Below are 7155 nucleotides of genomic sequence, written 5' to 3'. Positions count from 1 at the left end.
TTGTCTGCTGTGGTGCATTGGCCAATAAATGTTGTTGTCCTTCCGCACAGTGAAGTTGTCAGTATTAGTTGATGTTTGTCCACTTCTTTGAAGAGGTAGACTTTTCTGTGGGATTCATCACTGTAGGATCTGAGCATTTTGCAAACATTTAATAAATGTGTCCTCGCAACATGTACAGTACTTCCCTGTGAAGTAGGGAAGTGCTGTAGTTACTAGTTGCTGAAAGCCTGTGATATTGCATGGACAGAATTCATAGTTGTGGTTTTAGTGGTGTGGTTTTTCCTTGTTTTTTGTATTGTGTTTTTTTTAAAGCCAAAAATGGCTGAGAATTGCATTATAACAGACTCTGAATCCCTGTGGTGATTGAACTCCGTGATACTCTCAACTTAAAAAAACTTTCAGCTATGCTTGTATCTGTCTCTATAGCTTCACAGTGACTCAACAGATATTCTAGGCTTCAGATGCTTGGGGTTCTTGTTGATTTGTGTGTGGCTTGTTGTGCTGGGAGAGCGGTGTGTGCTATGGGGAGGGGCTATGTGCGTTGGGGATTATGAGTATTCTGATTATGTTGTGGGTGGTTTTGAAAAGCTCTGGTAGTTCAGCCAAGTAATCCACCATCTGTGCAGCCTCATTCATACAAACGTCCATGCAAATTAGCTGTAGAGGTAAGGGCGGTGATTGGTCGAGTTACTTCTGATATCACAGTGATCTAAGACTTTCCGCATGGCATAGCTACGTACCTCACTGTCGCATAGGTGTAGGCTGAGAATTTATTGGATGGTAACAGACTGTGAATCCCAGTGATGATTGAACCTGATGATATTCTGAACAAAGTGTACCGTGACTTTGAGGCAAACACAGGAAGTACTTCAGAGGCTAGGCCCTAGCCTTAGTGCGTTTCACTCAGACCTGTGGGTAAGTGAAGGGGTATTTTAATAGGGCTGGAAGAAAAGGGAATGTTGCAAATATCTGAGGTACAGTGGCAATTTAAGGTAAAACAATAGTCGTGCCTATGTCATATCCTGGAGGAGGACAGCCCAATAGAGGGTAGGGACTCCTCATGTGTAGTTCTAATAGCAAATAGGAGCTTGCAGGTTTCCAGGCCAGGATCAGTAAGTGGTGTCTCCTTGGGGCCCCTCTGTGACAGCACTCTGCCCAGTCTCTTCTGCTTCCTCACACATCCTGCATAGATCTGAACCTGGTTGTCACATCCACCAGTCACAGCCTGTTCACATGCAGTTCCGTGGCTCCTGCTGCAGACAGCTCGGTATGCAGTTCCCCAGCATTCGGCTTCCTTCCTAATCCCAGTTTGCCATGCACGGGGAGAGGGTGAGTGAACCAGGAGCACCCACCTCCTACAGACACCCCATACCCTCTATCCCCCTAGATACACAGCACCAAGTCACTTGCATCCCCCGCCTCATGCAGCCCCCTGCATCTCCTTGGACACCCAGCATCTACCAGTCCCTTGCCTCCCTCTAGACACCCAGCCCCCAGAGCTCCCTTCATCCCCCAGCTCCCTGCTTCTCCCAGACACCCAGCACCACTTTTCTGGCATTTACGGAGCTCTTGACACCACCCCCTTGGCACCCATAATCCTGTCTTCTACATAGAGCCTCTTGCCCAACCCTCAGCCATGCAGTACCCATAATGCTTCCACAAGCTCTCACCACCACTCCCAACACTTAACCTCCAACACTTAAACCCTGACTATATTTAAAAGGGGAAACATACAGCAAGGCATGTATTTCTGCTCCCTCAAGAGTCCTAGACCATTGTGATATCAGAGGTAATTCAACCAATCGTTACCCTTACTATACAGCTAATTTGCCTGCAACTTTTTTTCATTGTTGCAGAGGAGAGAAAAATGATTTAGAGCAGTGTCTCTCAACCTTCCCAGACTACTGTACCCCTTTCAGGAGTCCAATTAGTCTTGCGTACCCCAAGTTTTACCTCAGTTAAAAATTACTTGCTTACAAAACCAAACCAAAAAATACAAAGGTGTCACAGCACGGTATTAACTGAAAAATTGCTGACTTTCTCATTTTTACCATGTAATAATATAAATGAATTTGAATATAAAAATTGTACTTACATTTCAGTGTCGAATATATAGAGAGCAGTATGAACAAGTCATTGTCTGTATGAAATTTTAGTTTGTACTGACTTTGTTAGTGCTTTTTGTGTAGCCTGTTGTAAAACTAGGCAAATATCTAAATGAGTTGATGTACCCCCTGGAAGACCTCTGCGTACCCCCAACGGTAAGCCTATCCCTGGTTGAGAACCACTGATTTATAAAAATCCTGCCTATGAGGGGAAATAACTGGGCGTGTTCAGCCTTGAGTAAAGACGACTTGAGGCGGGGGTTAACCTTATATGTCTTTAAATACGTTAAGGGCTGTTATAAAGAGGACTGTGATCAGTTGCTCTCAATGTCCACTGGAGGTAGGACCGGAAGTAATGGGCTTAATCTGCAGCAAGGGAGATTTAGTGTAGATACTTGAAAGAACTTTCTAACTGCAAGGGTAGGTCAGCACTGGAATAGGCTTCCAAGGAAGGCTTTGGAATACTCATCACTGGAGGTTTGTAAGAACAGGTTGGACAAACCCCTGCCAGGGATGGTCAAGGTTTACTTGGTCCTGCCTCAGTCCAGGGAGCTGGGCTTTTGGTGACTTCTCGAGGTCCCTTCCACTCCTACATTTCTGTGATTCTATCTTCAGTAGAACATTCACAATTGTCCTTGTCCACAAAAGGACCTTTCTTTGCATCCATGAGGAGGAAAGGTAATTGGTAGTCTTGAAGCCTGTATTCACTTTAGTTAAAATCTTTAACATTAAATTTTAAAACTCCAAGTAACTGCTTCTGTAGCTGTCCTAATGTTTATCATGTCTGTCAAAGAAGAATCTTTTTAGATTTTATATTTTGGGATTTTATTTCAAATGGCATGCTACGATAACGTTCCAAAGTCAGGCATTTAGAACGGACTCCACCTCCGTTTGAATACAACCCATTCTGAATAATTCAAGGTCACGCTAATGTAGTTCATGTTAACCATGTTTTAAAAATAGAATAAAAAGAAACAAGGAGAGGGGAAATCTTGTGTCCCTGTAAACAATTCTATAAAGCTTCATCAAATAACTAAACATTGCAATCAAATGCACTCTAGTTTTGTTCTGGGCTGCTTCCATTGAAGTCAGTGACTTCAGTAGCAGTGGAATCAATAAAATCTAGAAAGTAGTGTGGAGTTGGGGCACTGTTGTGTCATGTGACTATGGTGACCAATAGAAAATGCTCTCCCAGTTGGCCACACTCTGATGATACAGTTCTCTGGAGTTTAGACCTTTTTTTTGCACCATCTAGACACTTTTCAAGGTGAGTGGCGCTTGGCAGCACTGCACAAGAGGCCTTTGAGTGCAGAAGCAATTCCTTCGCACCTCAATTCCAAGGAAGCAACAGGTGAAGAAATATCCACCTCCATGAGGTAAGTCACATTCAGGGGAACATGATACTTTTGCTATAAGGGTCTTGGTGCTCTGGTGTGATGCCAGGAGTTAGTGATAAGCAGTACAGTTGAAAACAACATGGCAGTATTCCCTGAGATATAACTGCAGACCCACACATCACTGAAGCTCCAGCTGGTCAATTTTTAATATGTATGTGTCAAAAAAAACATGGTTTTCATGAAAAAATCTGTCATGGAAAATGATTTTTTTTCCATAAAACTGGGAACTGCAAACTTTTGAGTAAACACATTCAGTTTTTGAAAACTGAATTGTTTAGTTACATTTTTCATCAAACAAGCAAACCCAAAATTCAGCTGGGAAACTTTGACACAGGTGAACTTAAAAATAAAAAAAAAATGCCTCCCACCCCCCCCGGCATTTTTTGACCAGCTTCAATGACAGCAGCAAGATTTTAATGCTCTGCAGGAACAAGGGGAGATCCTGAGGCTATAGCCCGGACTGATCTGTTGCCTCCTCACTGTGCTATCAAGAGTGTCCTGCAGGCCCACCCATCTACCATGCTGATCTTTGAAATGCAAATTAAGTCTGTAGTCAAGCTGTTTTTCCTCCTAGAATCCTGTAAACATAGTTAGGAACTGACATTGCCCATTTGAAGCACAAGAGGGCACTAGTGTACTACAGTGTGTCTAACCGAAATGAAAACAGCTCATGGCAAGAGCGTGTGGTTTAGTCACTTCGGTGAGACTTTTATTGCCATGACAAGTTTTATGCAGGTATTGCCAAAGTGTGAGAAAAAGACACGCCCTTCAGGTAGCTATTGAAGGTGGCTACAACCCACCCAGTATGGGGTTACACACTGTCACGGGTTTGAGCTCTGTGCCGGTTTAACATCACTGGCCGTTCCTTAATCTGGAGGCAGGTTGCTACAGAGCATGATGCTATCTTTGCCATCTCTCCCCTTACTTCCAAGGTCAGGCAGTTTTTTTCCTCTTTTTTGCTTTTTGATGAGATGCCTTTTTATGATTCCTGATGATTTGAGGAAATCTCTCTCGCTCAGTCGTCCTCTGTCACGGCTGCACACTCCCTCCTCTCTGGGTTTAGACTGTTTTGTGTAACAAGTCTTGTTATTGCCATTAGAACAAAAGGGCACGGTCCACTATTGTTGTGACACTTCTGCAAAGTTACTTCACTGATGTAAGAGACTCTGTATTTGAAATGGACAGAGCTCTGACTAGCAAGGATTTTGCAGCCAGTGTTACTGGCTTGGATGGTTTTCCTGTTGTTTTTTAGTTCATAAAGGCAGGTACGTTAACCCTTTCAGTGCCCTGACCTCTTCTCATTGCACTGTCATTAGAATTGTATCCGTTCCTGTAGCCGCACTTCGCTGTGCGGTATAAATACATGGTCAGGGTGCATCAGGTCACAGTAATATAAGTTCTAAGTGTTGTTCACTTCTGCTGGATGACATTTGTAACTCAAATAGACATTTTCAGGAATAACCTAAAAGCTTTTCAATGTAGCCATCAGGAAAAGTCAGTGGGATTTTGTGCTAAAAGGATTTGATTTACATTCTGGACACAGGCTTAGAGTAGGGAGTGTGAGCAAGTCGTCTGAATTTTTATACAACCTAGTTTCCTCATCCCTCATTGGAAACTTTGTGGCTCTCTCTCTTTATCCTTGCCTAGGATATGAGCCAGTGGAACAGATTTTAGCACTATTGCTTCAGATACTCAAGGGTATTTGGTAACACTTGCTTTGCAGTATCTGTTTCACCTCCTATTCCCTGCTCCCTGAAACTTCCATTCATGTTCAGTCTCAGGCTCTCAAGTGAAATCAGTTCAGTGGTGTCCACTGTGCTCTGAACAGTAGTTCACAGCATCACACCACACACACAGACTTGGACAGAGTGTGTCTCTCTAGAGAAGCCAGACCGAAGCTGGAAGAAAGTCTGAATCATCCGTTTTGGAATGAGCAGTTCGCTCCAGGTCAGTGGTTACTGTCAACTTAGTCCTTCTGCCTTCACTAAATATAAGCACTGGACTTTAGTTCCAACCACATCCACACCACTTGGCTGCTGGCCTGCCACAAGCAGGAATGGTTCACATTAAAGACAAGTTTACTTCGTGTTGTTTTCCTTGTCCGAATCCGTAGCAGCAACAATACGTGGCAGTTTGCCCTAGTGTAGGAGGAGGGTGTAATGAGTTTGTGGCCATGATATATCCCTTCTTTAGTAACCTGATAAACACAGTGGATTCCATTCATTCATGGATCTACTTATATATTGGAACTCCACATTTGCCCTCTGCAAAGACACTGATACCATAATATCTCAAACTGCAAGTACAGCAGTTATCCAAGGCAGCGAATACTGCCTCTTCAATTTATGTCTAATGGAGGAGTGGTTTTCAAGACAGAAAAACTTTTTAACATTTTGCCCTGGGTATGTGCAGTGCTCAGAGCTCTGCGAACCTTGCGTTGTACCCGCTGCATTTGCGAATAAAATAAACCAACAAAAAGGCGAACAAGATAATGATTAGTCATCATTAGAGAACTGGCACCTGCTCTCATGTTGTCTTCTATCATCTTAGCCTTCCAAACTCTCAGCACTCAAGCTATCATGAAAGTGACATATGTTTTGGGTTTGTAGTTTAATAGCTGTGTCAATAGCAAAACCCTGGATCTGAACATACTTACACCTTGAGGAGGGGACTCTTGGTAAACTTGATCCAGATACAAATTCTACAGCTTGGGCTTATCTCTCTTTGTTTACAGGGGGCGTTCTTTAATTTTTTGTCTAACTCAAAAAGAACTGAATCTTTTCATGTAACTTTGAAAGAAAATACAATTTGGGCCAGAAACTTTCTGGGCCAACTTCTTAAAAACAGAGAGTAAAGGCTGACCTGCCAAAAATAAATTAAATAAATAAAAAGTCCTTGTACGTGTTCATCCATGTTGCCATGTGAAGGTTGGGTAAATGCATGTATAAGGGACTAGTTACAATAGTTGATCAGCTAGTAGGTGCAGTTGTGCTAATGCTGCACACGCACATAAGAGTGTCTTTTCATATGCATTTCCCCTCTGAAAATGTGGCCCACTGTGTCAATGGTCAGCCTTGAAGAAATTATCATCATCCTATTATAAATCCCTGAAAATGAGGATTTATAATAGAGCCATTATCGGGCACAACTATAGCGAACCTATCGACTTCTCAATCCAAATATATTCAAGCCAAGCCATTTTCTGGCCACTCCTACTTTACTAGAATTGCTGAAGTCCTGGTTTTGCAATTAGCTCTGCAGGCGTGGACCAGTGTGCTGGATCTCTGCGTGGGGGTTGGGGCTTTGCCCGAGCATATCTGATTGCAAGATCAGGGACAATACACTGGTTTCCTTTACCTGTGTAGATGAAGCACCTGTTGATTTCATTGGCAGTGGCTCCCATGTGTTTGGGGGCAGAATTTGACCCATAGTTTTCTGGACACCTTACAGAACAATTTTGTAATGTTTATTTCCAGGATGCCAGTTTATAATTAGACCTGTAGTGGCGGTAGAGCAAAGCACCTCATGCTTCTATTGTAAAGATAATAGGATTTTCATCCTAATGCTGCAATGTTCCCTAAATACTCTGCAACACCTGTTTGTATACAATCGAACTATACCTTTTCATAGAGTCTTACAAGCATTATCCCCCA

This window comes from Natator depressus, chromosome 3 (genome assembly GCF_965152275.1).
Source record: "Natator depressus isolate rNatDep1 chromosome 3, rNatDep2.hap1, whole genome shotgun sequence".
Classification (NCBI taxonomy): domain Eukaryota; kingdom Metazoa; phylum Chordata; order Testudines; family Cheloniidae; genus Natator; species Natator depressus.
The sequence above is the reverse complement of the archived record's forward strand: the minus strand, read 5'-3'. Positions refer to the sequence as shown.